Below are 20,015 nucleotides of genomic sequence, written 5' to 3'. Positions count from 1 at the left end.
AGTTTGATAATAGTATTAAAAAAATTAGACTAGAATCTTGGAATAAAATTAGAAAAAAAATAATGTAGAATATGACATTTATAGTAAAATAAATTTTAGTTATTTTTTAATTTTATCAATTTAAATATTAATTTTAATTTTTTTTTTCAATCTTAATAAATTTGTCTTTTTTTATAATTAATAATGTAAAATAAATATATAATTAGAATTATATAATTCCATGTCAATTGTAAAATCGAAATTTATTCATAAATCTCTCTTCTCTTACTTATCTTCTACTATCCAAATTATTTTTTTATATTCCAATTAGTATTAGGGGTGATATGATAAACACCAAAATCCCTCTAATAATAATAAGGTGTGTGAATGCTCAATGACGTGAACATTCACATTGTCGACGTGAACATTCACACTGTCAAATTTATTTAATGTGAATATTTATATCTTCAAGTTGCTAAGGGTTCAAAAAAATATCTGTAAGAGTAAAATTGTTCATAAAATACCATAGATATGAGAATTAAAATTTAGTGGTAAATATAAGAATTAGGATTTAGTGAATCAAATGTCCAAAATAATAGAACTTATTGGAATATAAAAATATTTTATGAACTAATTGAAATACAAGTACTTAAAAGAGAACTTTCTAATAAATTCTCCATTGCAGAGGGACATATATGAGTTAGGGGGGATTTATTTATTGGGTTTTTAGTTTAAGATCCCTGATATTAAGCTTTTATATAAGATAAAAGATATGCAATATTTTCATAGTGTTTGGGGGCTCTAAACATTTTCACAGAGAAATTTTGACACACAAAAATTTCAACATAGAAGTTTCGACATAGATAAATTTCATAGATAAATTTCAACTCTTTACAGACAAACGTTAGAGTGAATGATAAATTTCTCTGATATGATTAAAGAAAAAATTTCAAAGAAAACAAACCAAACAGAAATGCCAGAATTATAGTAGAAACAAGCTCTAAACAACATTAGAAAACAATGAAGTAAATACTCAATTAGAGATCTAGAATACAAAACCAATAAGAAATGCCACCAAAGATCTATAAACAATATATATATATATGCTCACTGGCAATGCCAATGCCGGTTAGCACAGTAACAAAAACCCTAAAAGCACTTGATTCAATAACAACAAAGAATTTGAATTCAGCTGAGTGAAATTAGTGGATCAAAGCTGAAAAACCTAAAGAATGAAAAAGGAAAAGAAAAGGAAACGGAAACTTGAACTTGAACTCTCCTACAATGCATATGTATATATATTTATATATAGAGAAAGAGAAAGAGCTTATAGTTGGAATTTAGAGAGTCCAAAATTTATGCTAGGCAATGCTTGATCGACGAGGCCGCGTGTGTACTCGATGATGCTGTGGCCGTTGTTAGCCGCAACCATTTCTAGACGGTGGCGGTAGTGGCGGCAATGGAGGATAATCCGAACAATAATGCTAGGGATCATGAAAAATATATCATGAAATTCATCATGAAGATTTTTCATCCCTTGATTAGTATGTGATTAACGTGTGGTGTTTCATTGTATAGGTAATCTAATGGTGGAGAATCTTTCATGATCATTTTCATGATATTTTTTTCATGATTCCTAACATTACTGTAATCCGAATTCTCTTGTGGTGGCGATCAAGTACGCTCAAGAGAACCAGCGAAGACATCCCGAGACATTTCAATTCCATAAGAGAAAGAGAGAGAGAGAGAGAGAGAGAGAGAGAGAGAGAGAGAGAGAGTTTGGATGGGTTTGTGAATTTGTTAACAAAAATTAACAAAAATATCCACAAAAGAAAAGAGGGAAAATATCCACTTCGAGGGGAAGAACTCTTGTTGGTTCACATTGATGAGAACCAAACCTTTATAACTGCACATAAATTAATACGTATAAATATATTTAGCATATTTTATTAATAACAAACATGATTTATATGCAAGAGACTTGTAACAAACATAATCTATAACACATAGAAAGCAGGAAACAACCTAACATATAACTCTACCACTAACTAAATTATAGTAACTAATTAAATAAAGATAAAATTGTTGAAAATTCTAACCTAGGGAGGGTTTAAGGCATTAGATTCAGCAAATATTTTTTATTAGTAAGAGATTCACCCTTTGTGAAATGGTTGTTTAGCATGATGGATATAAGTGCACTTATTTCGATAAGTATACTTATTTGGGTCATATCACCTCTCTACTTTTCTATACATCTTTTCATAAAAAGTCAAAAAGTATACTATACGGGGAAGAAATATCCTTTTTCTTCCATACATCTTGCTACCAAGCTTGTCTCGCTCCTAAAGAAATTTGTTTAACTGTGAACAGAACAAATGTGAGCTACCCAGCGGGTGGTTACCGGAAAATTCCTATGACGGTCAAGTTAGCTTTCTTGGAGAAGAAAAGAGAATATAGAGCACTAGAGAGAGAGAATTGCTAAAGATTACTTACCCATCCAGAGTCTGGTCGTGCCTCTTATCTAGACTAGCCATGCAGTCCCAAATTGTACGTGCACTACCTCTGTCGTCCTTTGCTGAATGCATGGCTGTACTACGTATCCTCTCTATTCCTCACATTTGTACGCATCAATACTACCAAACAATATTGACGCGTGCTCAGAGCAGATTCCTCTTCCTTTGCCATTGGACTACGTGGAATGCCTCAACCGAGTGATCGTTCGCAGCACCAACAGAATGTAAGCTTAGGATGTCTTCGTGCCGAGCTAAATCACGCTGGCTTCCAAGTCGGCTTTGTGCTCGGTCAATGCCTCTATGGTGCTGCACTCTTAGACCGATTGGTCTCGACATGTCGATCATCATCTCGGCTATAGACCGCGGCCTCTTGCACATCTTGGTCGGTTCTCTTATCTGACCTACGCTACACCTAGTTCGACCCATTCTTATAGCACAGACATGGCTCTTTTCAGGGTGATGCCTAAGACCTCAAAGGCCTAGCTCGGCTTAACGCCATGTCCATATTGGTTAACTCAGCCTAGTACCACATTTCGTGCTGGTTTGGCTTGGCTCATCACCACGTTTCGTGCTGGTTTAACTCAGCACAACATCACATTCTAAGTTGGTTTAGCTCGGCCCATTGTTCTGCACAAATCATCCCAAACAACCCCATAGGTTTTTTGACTATCTGTTTTAATTTATATCTTTCTATTCAAAATTGTTGACTATCTGTTTAAATTTATATCTAGCTATCAAATTTTTTGACTATCTGTTCAATTTTTTCCCTAATCTATTCAAATATATGTCAAAATTTTATTATCTGTTCAATTTTTTCTCCTTTCAAAAACTTTATCTGTTCAATTTTTGTTATCTTTGTTTGTTCAAATTCTCGTACATACAAAGATAGATAAATAGATGGAGAAATTTAAAATGAGCACCCTTTCAAATGATGCACATTGTAAAAAAGTTACGATTTTTTATGATGAACGTTATGATTGTTTGTGATGTGTGTTATGACATTTTGTAGTAAAGTTATAAATAACGAATTTGTGATGTACACCCTAAAGTTAAGAATGATAATATTATGACATTTTGTAATTTTTGTTATGACATTTTATGATTTTTGTTATGACACTTTGAGATTTTGTTATGACATTTTTCAGTGAAAAAAAGTTATGACTTTTGTAGTGAAAAAGTTATGATATTTTGGGTTTAAGTTATGAAATTTTGTGGAAAAGTGATGAAAGACATATTATATGCACCTTTTTGAGGGTGTACATTATAACATCTCCCTAAATAGATAGATAGATAGATAGATAGATCGATAGAGAGGTCCTATAATTTTATATGTTCAAATTCTCAATAATAGTTATTTGTTTATTTTTTGATGTGGAATATGGAATATTCATAAAATGCAAGAAAATAAAATTAAAAATAAAATAGAAAAATAAATAACAATTATAACTACAAGAAAAAAAAATCATCTGTTGAAATCAACAAGAAGAAAAACAAAATTATTCAGATCATCATCAACAACGACGACAACACATCAAGAACACCACCATAGATCAACCAAATAAAAAAAACCCTAATACTTCCACGTAAAACCTCCACGGATCTCTTCTTGTGTAGATAGAGAAAGACAGAAATATATAGAGATATTAATCAAATATGTGATGATCTGATATGCGATAATCTGGATCTAGATGGATCTGGATCCCACGATGGAAACCGATCAACGGATCTGGATCTCGAATTTGATTTGTGAAAATAATAAAGATCAAAAGTTAAATAATAATAAGAAAATTTGAAAGGAATAAAAAAACAAGATTTGTATGCAAAAGCATTGGAATAAAACTCATGAAACCAAGATACAGATCAATAAGGTAGAAAAACACAACGGTGATTTTTAAAAAATAGAGAAAAAAATAGAAATATTGTAATTTTCCTGATTTTTAAGATCAAAAAAAAAAAAATTCAAAAACAAATCGTCAGAAGAAAAAAAAAAAGAAGTATAGAGAGAGATATGCATGCAACGATAGATGCAAGTAGAATGCTTGGAAGGTGACCTCTCATCTCCTTATATACAGAGAGAGGTTTGATTTTAGAGAAAAGGGTTTTTGGAAAAAGACTAGTAATACTATGTCATTTCCTTCTTCTTCTCCTCATATCTCTACAAATACACACACACATATATGAGCATACATAACAACATGAACATATATAGTATAGATATAAAGATAGTAAAAAGATGTAAGAAGCTTGGTAAATAGATATGTTGATAGAAATAAACAACAACCGGCCAGTAAAACTTCTATTTATGATACTGTGATAACCCAACCCGTATTATGCTTAATTATACACATGTTTATGTGTTTAATATAAATTTGCAAGTTAAGTATATGAATTATATGATTTCGGATTTTATATCTGTTGAATGTAGAAAAATTTGTTACAATTAGAACTTTGAACTGAAAATTGAAAATCTTAGAGCCAAAGCCGACTTCATATATGTGATTAGCATGATTTTTAGAGCCTACGGTGAAATTTTTTAAAATTATGATTCGTAATGTTTTAATTAGCCTATATTATATACATCTCTTTAGTTCTTGAGTTCATCATTTTTGGGAAAGCTTTGTTAGAGGGTGAGTTAGAGAGAGAAGAAGAGGAGAAGCTAGAGATTTGGTGGAGATTCAAGGAGCAAACCCTAGATTTGAGCTAAGGTAAGGAAATTTACTTGGAATTCTTGTATACAGCTCATCTATTACTTGAAAACATATAGAGAATTGAAGATTTGAAACCCCTTTGGGTTAGGGTTTTGGGTTATGTGTTTATTTGAGCTAAACAAAGAAACTGGAACTTGAATGTTTTGATTTTGCATGATTGTAGTTTAATCTTGCGAATAATGTATGAAATGAACTCTAGATTGTCCATACAACAAGATTTATGCAAGGATCTTTCATGTATAAGTGCATTTGTGAGGTTATGTTTTGAAACTCTTAAGATTATGAAAGATGAGCTTTTGATTTTTGAACTCTAAGCAAGATTGATGTGTTTGAGTTGCGATTACAGTTGTGTAAGGTTAGTATTTCATCTTTTAAAGGAAGATTACATGAAATCTTGGCCTGAAATTAGGTTGAAAACTCAATCTTTGATGAATTTTCGGGCAATCTGATTTTGCCTAGACCGTACGAGCGGCCACAGGCTCCGCACGAGCAAAACATGATCAAAAAATGGAAATTTCATTCTTCTTAACCCACCACTCGAGAGGCCAAGGCCACCGCTCAAGCGGTCAAAGTGGGCACACGTGCGGCCAGCCCTGTTTCAACTTATACCTAGTAACTTTAAAAAGGCATATCGCCCTCATCCAGACTCCGTTTTAGACGATTCTTAAGCCTAAATTCATGCCTCAGAAGTCTAGTTTCCAATGGTGGTAGTTTCTAATGGTGGTAGTTTCACATCCAAATTCTAAATACACAAATAAATACGTTCAAAGTAATGAAAACTGTTCACTTTCTTTCTAACTGTTTCATGCTATTTCATCTCCTAATCCAGTTTCCTTTTGTTTCTTCCTATCTTCCTAGAAACGGATTGTGACCCATTGAGGACTAATGAGTTTAGAACCAACAAAAATAATTGGTTAAGGAGCAATGTAAGGGATTTGTTTATTTGGTTAAGAAAAGATTAAGAGAAGTAAATTTGATCAAGAGAGTAATTATATGTTCTGATATTCTGTGCCATGCGCATTATGTTTGCAGGTCATCATTCGAGGACTGGCCAACCATTTCTGGAAATCACTGTGAGTAATAGTATAGTAAAGATGTGTTTTTCATTATATATTTTGATTTATGTACAACATAATCTTCTAAAAATGCACAAGTTTCCAAGAAGTGTGAAATGAGTTATGAACAAGAAATGTGAATTGTTTGTAATATGATATGGTAGGCCTAAGGCCGTTCCGTTTATCCGTTTCATTTATGCTATGATATGATATGAATTGTTTAGTCTTTAAAACCTATTGATTTCTGGTACGAAACAAAGTGTTATACGGAACTAAGTGCTACAGTGGGAGTCACATCTAGAGTCCGTACAAATCACCTCTTGGGTCTATACATACATAAATATTGGGCCTGAAGCCGTTTTGATAAATGTTGGGCCCGAGGCCATTTTAATATATGATTGGGCCTGAGGCCGTTTTGATATACGATTGGGCCCGAGGCTGTTTTGATATGTGCAAATTGGGCTCGAGGTCGTTTTGATAAATGTTAGGCCCGAGGCCATTTTGATATATGATTGGGCCCGAGGCCGTTTTGATATATGATTGGGCCCGAGGCCATTTTGATATACAATTGGGCTCGAGGCCATTTTGATATGTGCAAATTAGGCCCGAGGCCGTTTTGATAAATGTTGGATCTGAGGCTGTTTTGATATGTGCAAATTGAGCCCGAGGTCGTTTTGATTACACGATTATGGATATTGTGAGAATTTTATGATTATTACGCTATTTACTATATTATTACTCATTGAGCTTCGCTTACCCAATATTATGTATGTACATGTAAATAATCCGCAACATGAGCACACCCCTAGAGTCAGCTTCAGAAGCTATTCTTTTTGAGACCCAATCGAGTCTGCCTCCAGGATGGAGTTTTGTCTTGACTCACACCACACCTTGATCTTATTTTGTTTTTTCTTTCATGGTCTTGGATTGTAAACACTATGTACAATTTTTCCTTTGGCTCCTGTATTTTTGTTGGGCTGTTAAATGTATTAATGTGTTACATGGTTATCTCTATGATCTGGCTCATAATTGGCACAACTCAATGGACTCTTTCTTATTGTATGCTTCTGTTATGGCTCCATTAACATAAATATTTTGTATGTTCGTTTGAGGCCTTCAGTAATCCATGACTTACTGGTCGATTATGACCCAAACTTTTAGGGACAGGTTCGAGTCATGATAAATACATAGATCTGTATAGTTACAACCACTTTAGCCAATTTCAAGATCAGGATGCATGATGATCGATGATGACAAACATGAGGTTCAAGATGGGTTTGGAGATCAACAAGCGCATTTTAGTGATGACGAGGTACATAAGCTATAGTGCATTGAGGAGAAACATAGTACCATGCTCAGACTTGAGATCTGTGTGGTTAGCGATCTGAGAATTGTGTCTACAAGAGGAGAAAAGGACCAAAGGCGGTGGTGTGGGGAGAGAGAGAGAGAGAGAGAGTGTGTGTGTGTGTGTGTGACACTCCAAATGTTTAATTAATTTTAACACTATGTTAATATCAAATTAAAAAAAATTAAATTAAAATTAAAAAAAATTAAAAATATGAAAAATAAATAAATAAAATAAAATAATACATAGTTATATGTGCGAAATATAATCTAATTTGAATTAAGAGGCATTGGTCTTACCAAAACATAACCATGCAATTAGTAGATTATGTAGGCCAAAGTAGAATTAAGTTAAGCTATATGAGTTGCCTACCAAGGAGTTAAGCTCATCTTGGAGCAAATGGTGGCAAATGATGAAGCTAGCAACGTAGAGAATCTAAGGGCCTATGAAATGGTACATATATGCTCTTAGCTTAGGTGAATAAGCACCCATGACCATGTATATAAAGAGCTGAGGCAATAGCAAAGCAATATTAAAAAGCAAACAAAATAGTAAGTAAAGAGTGGACCTCGAAGGGAATCGGAGGAAATAAAAGTAAATAGTAGGGATCAATATTAAAGTGAGTTATATTATACTTTGAGTAACAATAAGTTGTTTTATTGTTTTATGAATTGTTTTGTGCAAATCATGTTTTATAAATTATATTAATATTTCAACTATGTTATTTATTTTATGAGCCCTGTTTGTTTAAAAATGGAAACCTATGGATATAACTGTTTGTTAAATGTGTTTTAGAACAATTATTTTATAAGTACCACCACGGATGTCTCATGCCTTGGGGGACTTAAATAACCATTGGCCATCTAATTAGTCACTTTGTGACCCTCTGTTTGTTATGAATCCATTGACTCTCTATTTTGTTCTGTATTGTGGTTATGATTATTTTACTTATATGATTTATACATTGTGATTCTGTCATTTAAAATGATTTATTTAAACCAAACTATTATTGTTTAGCCTAAATAAAGTATCCATAGTGATTTGTATACCCTTATGCTCTTAATATAATATTTTTTATTCTGCTATGTGCTTATAGTTGTTAAACCCCTTTCAGATGAAGAAACTTAAGGAGGTATTGTTTTATCCCATTAATCAGGATCTAGACTTAAGATGAACATCGTGTTTTATTTATTTTTTCTTTTATTATTTTTTTTTTGTAATTTTTACCTAACTCATGTTACATAAATAAAAGTTCTAATGTACGCTTTAGATATTCATATACACGTTTTGTTTTATTCCGTTGCATTATTTAATTTGTTTAATCTAAAATTAATCCTTGGTAACTTTAGAAATTAGTTAGTTGTGAATCCAGCTCCAAGTATCGGGGTTGGGTCATGACAGAGAGAGAGGAAGACAGAGAGAGAGACGATATTTTTTATTGAACGCGAGAGACTATTGTTTAGGTTAATGGTTTGGTTTGGAAATAATATATATATATATATATATACACGTGAATATTTTGGTCATTTTTTGAGAGTTTGTCCTTATGGACAAAATATTTTTGTGTGGACTTTTGGACAAAGAAAATTCAGAATTGGATTTATAGACCAATTGCACTTAAATAAATATATAATATTTATTTGTGAAATTTAAGTACGTAGCATTTCTATCCCCTTAAATTCAAGCTTACCCTCAAGGTTGAAAAAATACATCATTATCCACTAGGATCCCAAATATTGTGTAACAAAAACTCTACAAATAAAAGTTTAACTTCTTGCTCTTTGAAAATGGCATTAAGACTTGCACCAACACAGAGGTTGCATATTGATGTGAAACTCACTAAAGAACCTTTCTCATGGAAATTTGAAACAAGTAGCCCTTCAAAATGTTGTTGATTGATTAAACTCTTGACCATGTTGATTGTCCCATCTTCATCTATTACAAAATTAACTTTTTCAAGATTTGATTTTGTGTTGTACCTGATTAACTTCTCATTTGCTCCTTTGACCGGCAAGGTGATCACATCTTGAAATTTGTTGAACTGGTTGTTTATCTTGATCATATCTAAAACAAGTGATTTGATTTTCACTATATCTTCATGCATAGACTCTGTCATCTCCAATGGTGTAGCCATTGCCATGATTGACTAAAACCACTTGTTACATACTTTCTTATTAACAAAATTAACAAAAATAAAAACAAAAGAAATAAGGGGAAAGATCCACTCCTGTTGGTTCACATTGAAGGGAACCAACCTTCCATATCTTCATAGAAGTTAATATGTATAAATATATTCAGCATATTTTATTAATAACAAACCTAATTTATATACAAGAAACTTGTAACAAATGCAATCCATAATTCCTAAAAAATAGAATAATAAGGATGGATTGTGGCTTGATGTGTTGAAAAACAAGTATTTTAATAGCACCATCTTCTATAATTGGCCTAAGAAGAAGCCTACTTCCCATATATGGAGAGGCATTCTCCAAACTAGACATATTCTTAGAAAAAAGGTGAAATAGAAAGTTGGTTGTGGTGACTTGGTAGATATATGGAAGGATTGGTGGTGTGGTGATAAATCCTTTGAGGAGTTAATGACTAATGACCACCAATCCAACCATACATCTACTGATGGATGTGGTACTGTGAGTGCTTTCTTGAATGAACATGGAGGTTGGAATGTGGAACTTGTGTCCACTGTCCTGCCTGCTTATATTGCCACCATCATTTTGGCAACACCTCATCTTTCTTCTACTGTCACAGATAGCTTGAATTGGAATAGCACTCAATGTGGAGGATTCTCAACTACTTCTGCCTATGAATTTATCATTGGCCATCATAGTTGCGAGGATAACTGGAGCTCAATCTGGAAAGTAAGGTTACTTCAAAAACTTAGAGGTTTTTTATGGCTTTTTATTCGTGGGAAGCTGCTAACTAACCTAATGAGATTGAAGAGGGTTTTAACCTTTGTTCCCACATGCCCTAGTTGCTGTGGGGTGGAAGATATGGATCATCTATTCAGACATTGCTACAAAGCCAAAGAAGTGTGGTTGGCCTTATGTGGTCGAACCTTGTGCAGAAATATGATTATCATATCTTGGAATGATTGGCTTTTGTCTAATTCCAAAAATAAAAAAACATTTTAATGAGCAGGCTACTTGGTAATCTATCTTCATTATCACTTATGGAAAATTTGGAAAAATAGAAATGTTTTTATTTTTGAAAAAGAGTTATGTAATTGCCAGGATAACGTTAAATTTATTCTTGATTATTCTAGAGATATTGACTTGGCTTTCAATTTGTCCATTACTATTCTTAGGTCTGCTTTTAGACTGATAAAGTGGATGTTACCACCTGCAGGGAAAATCAAGTTAAATGTTGATGGTAGCAGGAAATTGGGAGGTGGAGGAGGCTTTGGAGGAGTCTTTAGAGACAAAAGAAGCACTTATATGTGTGGCTATTATGGAAGGCTGGACAGTGGAACAAGCTTGGAGGCTGAATTGTGGGCTCTCTGTAAAGGACTGATAGTGATGCTTCAGAAGGGTATGCATGAGGTGATCATTGAGACTGATGCAAATCAAGTAGTGCAGCTGATGGAGGACGCCACAGATGACAAATTCCCTTATAAAGGACTGTTGGAGGATGCAAAAATTATTTTCAGATGATATGAATGCACCATCCACCACATCTATAAAGAGGGGAATTTGTGTGCGGATGCTTTGGCCAAATTTGGAACGGAGCAACCTGAAGACATATTGGTGGTTAATGAACCACCAATGGAAATTCAGAGTCATCTTGTTGCAGACTTGATCGGCCTCTCTAGGGAGAGGGCTTAGTTTTTATTTTATTTCTGTTGTACCTAAAAAAAATGTTATAGGATTATTTAATAATTACTACACCAAAAGACTTGTACCAAATACAATGGAGACTCATACTTTATGAAAATTAAATTATTATTTTTACTATATCATTGATTTGAGACTTTTTTTTTTATATAATAATTATTAGATACTTATAAATTATTTTTGATTTTTTGAATAAATTACAGACATACCTTTAAAGTTTACTTAAAATACAATTTGTCTTATGTAGTTTTGAAAATTACATCATACCCCTTGAAGTTTTGAATTGCATAATAAACAACCTCATTTATTAATAAATCATCAAGTCAATTAACAATTTTAATGATATTAAAAATTTATTTTAATTAATAATTCATGTTAATTTATACTTGTATATGAGAGAGGTTAGCATTTTATTTTTTAGTTAATTCTGTTAAATAAAAAATTCTAATAAGAAATGTTTACAATTTTTTAAATTATATGGAATAATTTATATTTTAAACAACCTTCAAATTATATATTTGTAATTCATCCTTATTTCTCAACCACGAAAAAATATTAATTTTGCGAAGTAAATCACAGGTGAAATTATTGCATAAGTCTTATCTCCCACTAATTGATAATATTGTGATCCTACCGAAGAGATTATCCAATAAAAATAATTCAACATAATTCATCGATAAAATTTTGTAGAAGAAAAATGCTTGGGAGCATTAAAAATTGAGTACTAGAAGGAGCACTAATGATGTGGCAATGGGTCCCGCCCACTTTCTATGCCTTATTTTATTTTATTTTCTTCTTTTTTTTACCATTTCTAATGCATTAGTGCTATTAGTGGTGTATTTTTTAGTAGTCTAAATCATTGTTGTCTTATAGAAATGTCAAATAAGTGGTATTTACAATAATAATAATAATAATAATAATAATAATAATAATAATAATAATAAATTTTATTAATATTAATAATTAAAAATATAAGATTTTTCATGTATTTGCAATGATTTTTTTGCAAAGTAAGCTGAATTGTAATTTTTAAATTTTTTTTTTTTGTCATGATAGAAACATTTGCAAGAATGATATAGTAATAGTACTATAATTGTAAATAAATACATCTTTAATAGTATTTTGTTTTAAATGAATGATAAATAATAAGACCATTTCCAACCCTTACTCATATATTTCATCAAATTTGAATTTGATGAAAAACGCCTCTCTTTGGATTCCAACTGTGTTATCAGATTCATATTAAATAAAGGCAAAATTTAAAAAATTTATCAAATCAAGAGTGTTTAATCTTTTATCAAATTTTATAGGTGGCCGTTAGTGGACGACCAACCGGATGACCGACTGGATAACTGGGTAGACGACTGGATTTGGGAAGATTTAGTGAAAATTTACTCTAGGCTGAATGATTGACCGAATTTGATAAAATGATTGGAGTATATTATATCAGATCAAATTTTTATTCAAATTTAATAAAAATTCTGAGTAAATATAGGAAATATTCTAGATCATATCATTATGCATAAAAAATTATATATAATTTTTTTTATTTATATAATATTAGTTGACTAATAATAATTATCTCAGATATTTATATGGCGTGCGACTTGTCATTTCTTTAGATTTGGGGTGGTTGTTGTGCAGGGTGCACAACAGTCACTGTTGTGTAGTCAAATAAGCCTATTTCAATAATTCAAACCGTTCATATTTTAGAATATATCAAGTAGAATATACATGTAAAAAATCAAGTTAATTGGATATCGTTAATCTTTTCATCCACTCACATTTGTATTTATTTTAATACTTTAAATTACAATATTATTTATTTTTATATATATAAATGAGAGGGAGATTTATGAGCTAGAATGGGCCATAGTAAAGGCCGGGCAAATTGGGGGCCGAGCGCGTTTGGGCCGTGATAGCTTGGGCCTGTCTGGAGATGGTTCTGCTCGGTTGAGGCCTAGGGCCATGTTAGGACCGAGCTACTTGAGCTACTCGGCCGGGATGATCCCTGTAATTCGGGATTCCACGGTTCGCGTATTTAGCTTGGCAGGAAGGGCTTCGGTTTACTAGCTCGACCTGTCTTGAGCTCGGTTATGCCGGAATGCAACCGACCACAGTCGTTATAGAGCCCGACGAGTGGAACACTCGGACTTGTTATGCAACACGGTTGTGTGAGGCCGAGGTGATGCCGCCGGGCTACTGAGCTCCCACTAATGTAGTCTACCGATTTGGTTAGGTGGTGATCGCTGGATTTGCACTGATAGATGGGAGAGCAGCTCTACGTGTCAAGAGGCTAATGGGAGCAGATTTGAGCGTAGAAAGTATATAAGCATGACTGTGCCCTCCATGCTGGGGATAGAACATCTTCTGGTGAGAACAACCTAAACACAAAACTCTCTTCTCTCTCTCTAGATCCCTGAGCGTGTGCTAACTTGACCGTCGGAGGGGTTTTTCCGCCACACACTGCCGGGTAGCTCACTGCCGTTGTGTTCGCAGGTCAATCAGATAAATAAGGAGCTTGGACGAAAGGAGTACGGGCTCTGCAGAATATTTGTTCCCTGTATAATTGGTGCCGTCTGTGGGAAGTTTGATAGACAAAACCTTATCCTCCAAGCTCATCTGATCGCCTTCCATAGCGAACAACAACGAGATACTGTTGTCGGCCATCGACGATGTTACCCTGGAGTCAGCCAGATAGAGAGACGGACTCCCCGCCGTTCCAAACATGGCGGGCCTGGAGACTTCTTTAAGAGGACATTCAAGAGACGCGCGGGATAAGCGCGGTAGAAGCTTTGGTAACTCTCAGAGCCCAGATAGACATCGGCAACGAAGAGAATCGTACGCTAGGCGTCTGGAGCACAAGTTAAGCGACCAAGACGCCGTCATCTAGAGAATGGCGGCAAAGATGGAAGATCTCAAACGGCATGTCAAAGGAAAGGGTGTTGCTGGAGTGGGAGACCACAGTGAGCGCACCCAACCACGCCGTTTCGGCAATTAGAGCCAGCAGCACACTCCCTCCCTTTCTATCACCAGAAGTTACAGGGTTGGAGAATCCGACGCGCCAGTAAAGAAGTCTAGCGCACAAGATAGTACCTATCAACCCTCACGTCCGGCGACGACGTCGAGGTATTCTTATTCCGCTCGCTTAGAGGACTTGCGGGCAATCTTGAAGGAGCGGGCTCGCCGGCGGGAGACTCAAAAGATGCCGGCGCTCCAGCGGCTATCTTACAGGGGCCGCGCCAGTGAACAGGTCATAATGCCACCACCCCGCCCAGCCGTGCCTCTGCCTTTAGACACAGATTTGGCGAGGCTGAACGCCACCCCTTTCTCCCTTGAGATAGAAATCACGCCGCTCCCCGTGGGCTTTCACCAGCCCAAGTTTACGCTCTACGATGGAAAGACCGATCCATATATGCATGTAAGCCACTTCCGGCCGGTCATGGCCAGACATAGGCGCAATGGCGCTCTTATGTACCTTATCTTCCCGTCGAGTTTGGGCGAGTTGGGCTTGAAATGGTTTGAGAGGCTGTCGGAGGGAAGTATCGAAAGGTGGTAGCAGTTGGCGGAAGCCTTTGTAACTCGTTTCAAGACCAACACTAAAACGCCGAAGGAGGTGGACCACCTTCTCAGTGTCAAAGTGGAGTCGAGCGACACACTCAAGGTATACAACTCCAGATACCGGGAAACTTTCAATGAGATTTTAGATTGTCCGATCAACCTGGCAATCACCTAGTATAAGCGCGGTCTCCCGGTCGGACATAGGTTGCGGGATTTGCTTACCATGAACCAGTCGACATCCATGGACCAATTAATGCAGCACATCAATGAGCACATCTGGGTAGAGGATGATGCGGTGGCATCCACCGCGAAGACAACTCCGGTGGTAACAGACAAGAGGTCAGCTGGCAAGGTACACGCGGTCGGACAGGAGTCTAACTGTCCAAATGATCGCGCCGAGGAATCTGACCGTGGGTCAAATCATTGAAACCGGGGAAGGGGCCGTCGAAATGAAGTAGCTGATACGAACAGAAGATTGAAAGCTCGGACGGGCATCACCACAATCTTCAAAATTCCAATCTATCACATACTTAGTGAAATTCGTGACGAGAATTACGTCCGGTTTCCTGCTAAGTTAGGCGATGTGCAAAAGGGCTTCAATCCGAGGTACCGTTGTACATATCACCAGGAGCGAGGACACCGGACCAATGACTGTTTGCCTCTGAAACAACACTTAGAGGAGTTAGTCGCAGCTGGACACTTGGATCTTTACATTGATGGGGGTGTTACGGCTGCACATCCCGCCCAAGTAGATCCACATGGACCGGATGATTTGGTGGCGCCCCCTCAAGGAGTGGTTAATGTGATCCACGGCATAGTGGAGCCGGCGCGTGTATGCGAGCTCCGAGGAATGATCAAAAAGGCTGAACACATGCGGCAAGTTTTGTCAGTCCAGCCCACGATCAAAAGGGAAAAGACCGAGCAAAAAGACGCGATTACTTCTCTACCTGTCACGACCCAAACCCGCCCCTATAGGTTTAGCATCATAACCGGCCAGTAATCCTGGGATTACCGAAGGCCTCTAAGACAAATTAACATGATACTAGGGGCTAGTGGAAGCAAATAACAATATACAACGTCCATTGAGCTGTGCAGACTTATATGAGACAGAAAAATTTTAATCTTTTTATATACATATACACATTATCTTTAAGTCGTCAAACATATACAAATTTAGACAAAAAGGGGTTTAGCCCTATTTACAAAATACACAAGACTTGTTCAACCAAACACGAAAACAAAACTTAAACTTTAAATTGCATAGCCATAATCACTTGACATATCCGGAACCTCCACGGGAGGCACATAGGTTGGCTGACAAAAATAGATTCTAGGCAGATACCTCTAAGCCTGGTCACACACTTGATCACCTACATACATAAATAATACAGTGAGCTAGAGCCCAGTGAATAATAACAAGTTAAAGGGTTTTAATGAATGAGTTCGCACAGATTCAGAATTCAAAATTCAGTTTCGTATCAAACTCATAATTTGTCCAGATCATATACAGAAATCATAAGTCATGCTTAAGCATACGTGATACATCCATTAGCATTAACAGAATAGAACAGAACGTATATACGTGAGGTTACGAATAACCAGTTCCATAAAGGAACCTTCGGATCCGGGTAACAGAACAGAAGCTGAGTCCCCATAACGGGCCTCCGGTACGGGTAACAGAGTGCTGACAGATTAAGTTCCATAAAGGAACCTCCGATACCGGGTAACAGCTAACAGATATCACATGATGCTAAGGATGTCACGAATAGATATCAGAAATTGGACAATCATTCATGGAACAGACATATCATTTCAGAAAACATATCTCATTTTATCACACAGAAAATAAATACAGTTGAACATAACTTTACTAAATTATTACTCACAGATAGCCGCAGAAGCAAATCAGATGGACTGGACATATCAGATAAATCAAGCAGACAATGGCATGTGACCTACACAAGCACATAACATATATACATTGAAATACAATATTATTCTCTTGATCAAACTTGACTTTCCTAGTCTTTACCGTCTAAACAGCCCGAAGTTCTACTATTCTTATTCTTTCTTATTCAAATAAACCGAGTTCTTATTTCACATATTCTTCCATTACTAAGCCTTTCTTTTCTAAATAGATTGATCTTTTACTTGGCTTCTTAAACAATTATCACTAGATCAATGATTCATTCTTCAACTAACTAATCTATGTTGATTGGTAACTTATTAGTCTTTATTGAGTCAAAAATCATGTCTAGGATGCCTTGGAAAGAGATGAGAATAAAAATGTGAACTAAATGCAATTTTTCAAAATATGCTGAAAATGAGTCTCCGCTCGAGCGCTACTTTGGTCGCTCGAGCGGACTGCAGAATTTGAAAAACTGTTGGGAGCTCGATTTTCACGCTCGAACGAGACTTTCTTCGCTCAAGCGGACAGTGTAAATTTTGGAATTTTCAGAATTGTAATTGAAGTTCATATTCGATATTCAAAGTCTCAAAACATGTATTTTTGGTACACAGATATGGAGGGCCAATGTATAATTTAGTAAACACTCTCAATTAGAAATTATTTATTCAAAATCCTGCTCAAATTGTCCAATTTTAGTTTTAACTCATTTCCTCTACATCAAGTCAAATTCCAAACCCAAAGTGATTAATTTCTAAATTAATCTCCATAATCTTAAACTTAACTTAATTTGTAACCTCAACTTAATTCATAACCATAGATATTCCAAAATATGTTTGATTTAAATAAAATCTTAAATTACATTACATGCATGGATTAAAAATCTAATTATAAAATCAAAACTTTATCTAACATTAGGATTAATTCTAAATTTTCCATAAACTTGATGTTCATAAAACATTTTCTTTTTCTCTTCAAAATATGAACTTAAATGGCTCAATTTCTTCAAAATCAATGATGCATGTAAATATAAATTCAAATACTCATAGAATTCTCTCATGCATGTAACAATAGAACTTAATCTCATGCAAGATTACAAAAATTAACTCAAAATAATTAATTTCTAGTTTATTTTCCATAATAATTCACATGCATGTAACCCATTTCAAATTAACTTCTATAATTTTGAATCTAATTCAATTTCATCACTCTTTTACTAATTCCTTTTAATTTACATGAAATTGAAGTTATATGACTCTTAAGAAAAGTATTTGCAGGTATGAAATTAGGATTAAAACTAACTAATTTTCTATATTCAAAATCAAATCACAATTTCATTCTTCAATTGCACTAATTAGATTTTTATTAATTTCCTTCATATCTAATCCAAATTTAAATTTATCAATCTTTTACACATGAATTAAATCTAAAACCTTGAAATTCCAACATGCATGCAAGGATGAGTTTCAATTTGTGAAGAATAATAGAAATCAAACTCTAACTAATTAATTTGCAATTTATCTCCATAATCTATAAACATAATTCCAATTTTCTTCATCTTCTTGCTAATTTATTTTCCATTGTATGAAATTGAATCTAATTACCTCTAAATTTCAACCTCTAGATAAATTATCTACAAGATTTGAGCTTTAATTTCTTACCCAAAACCTTCAATTGATGAGTTTCTTCACAATCCCTTGAGTCTCTCTTCAACTCTCTACTTTTCCAAGCTTTCCCTTGCTTTCCTTCACCCTTTCAGCACATAGAGTTGGTCTCCCCCCCTCTCTCTCTCCACCTCTCGGTTTTGTCCAGCACAAACACATGAACGCATTCATTTTCCTTTTCTTTCACCCTTATTTTGTGTTTCCTACTCATGGTTGAGTACAAGTTTGAACCCACCAGATTATACACTCACACACACACCTCACTTCTTGCCCAAAAACATGACACGTGCACACCCGCACACACCTGATTTCCAACACATCACATACACACACATACACAGATTTCTCAATACACCCACACCCATTACACCCCCAATACTAATTTAGTCCATAATTCAATTTGTGTCGAGGAATAATTTAATTAAGCATCACTTAATCTTAATAAATGTAATTAACACAAAATTAGTTAATTATAACTAATCTCAAATCCCACATAATTTTAATTAGTCCAATTGACTTCCATTAGAGCCCAATTAAATATATTTAATTTTATCAATCCGAATCAGATTTTTAGTCAGACTCCCAAAAGGCTCCAAATATTAAATTAAATTTATTATCATTATCAATTTTGATTTTCCAAATCATTTAGGCCTTCAATTTCTGATCAGACTCAAATTTCCATCAATAAATTACATATTCGAATTGGACACATCATAATTAAATTTAATTTATAATAACCACAATCTTCAATCCTCATGACTTAATCAACTCCAATTAGGACCTAATTAATCGAATCTCAATTTCACTAAGCTAAATCGAATATCTAATTAAGCTCCCGAATGGGGCCATAATTAAAATTAGATTGATTCAACTTCTTAACTTCACTTCCTTAAGCCATTTGGACCTTTAATTTCTAATTCCAAAATAACTCTTTAATAGAATCATATACGAGTCAGATCCCACAATCCCCATAAATCCCAAATTAAATTATAATACTCGGCAATTAAATTTCAAATCCTCGTAATTAATCAAGTACTAATCATTATACGTGATGGGGTCGTTACAACCTTCCCCCCTTAGGAAGCTTGGTCCTTCAAACTTAAACTTAAGATACTTGTACCGAAAATCAGATATATAATTAGTCTCATTTCATTCCTCCCCTAGGTAACTTCTTTTCATTGAACCTTCTCCACACAAGTTGAACTTATTCTCAATCACTTAATGGTTAACTACCCAAATTGGCGATTCATTATCGTCTTTATTAATTTCAATCACATAACTTATATACTTTAACTCGTCAATCTATAGTTCATATACTTCTAATAGTAGGAGATTTCTTTTAAGGAATGTTCATGATTCTCTTTATTTTTCAAACGGATTGAAGTATTTCGCTATTGACATGTTAAATCCTTCAAATAGGGTTTCACTTGCTAATC

At 34.7% G+C, this 20,015-nt stretch overlaps 1 long non-coding RNA gene and 1 other non-coding gene across 2 annotated transcripts; both read right to left on the bottom strand.

Annotated features, from left to right (window-relative positions):
• Positions 1-4,723: 4,723 nt before the first annotated feature.
• LOC114269435 (small nucleolar RNA snoR109) lies at positions 4,724-4,812 on the bottom strand. Its single transcript, XR_003631601.2, has one exon. It is a non-coding gene; the product is annotated as a small nucleolar RNA snoR109 (small nucleolar RNA).
• An 11,301-nt stretch (positions 4,813-16,113) lies between these two features.
• LOC145824485 (uncharacterized) lies at positions 16,114-18,850 on the bottom strand. The gene is made up of 2 exons (XR_014366014.1): positions 18,577-18,850; positions 16,114-16,379 (listed from the first exon to the last, which is right to left on the bottom strand). It is a non-coding gene; the product is annotated as an uncharacterized LOC145824485 (long non-coding RNA).
• Positions 18,851-20,015: the final 1,165 nt, after the last annotated feature.

This window comes from Camellia sinensis, chromosome 4, assembly GCF_055761805.1.
Source record: "Camellia sinensis isolate YWXY chromosome 4, ASM5576180v1, whole genome shotgun sequence".
In the NCBI taxonomy this organism is placed as follows: domain Eukaryota; kingdom Viridiplantae; phylum Streptophyta; class Magnoliopsida; order Ericales; family Theaceae; genus Camellia; species Camellia sinensis.
Note: the sequence above shows the minus strand (reverse complement) of the source record. Positions and strands in the feature narration are given on the sequence as shown.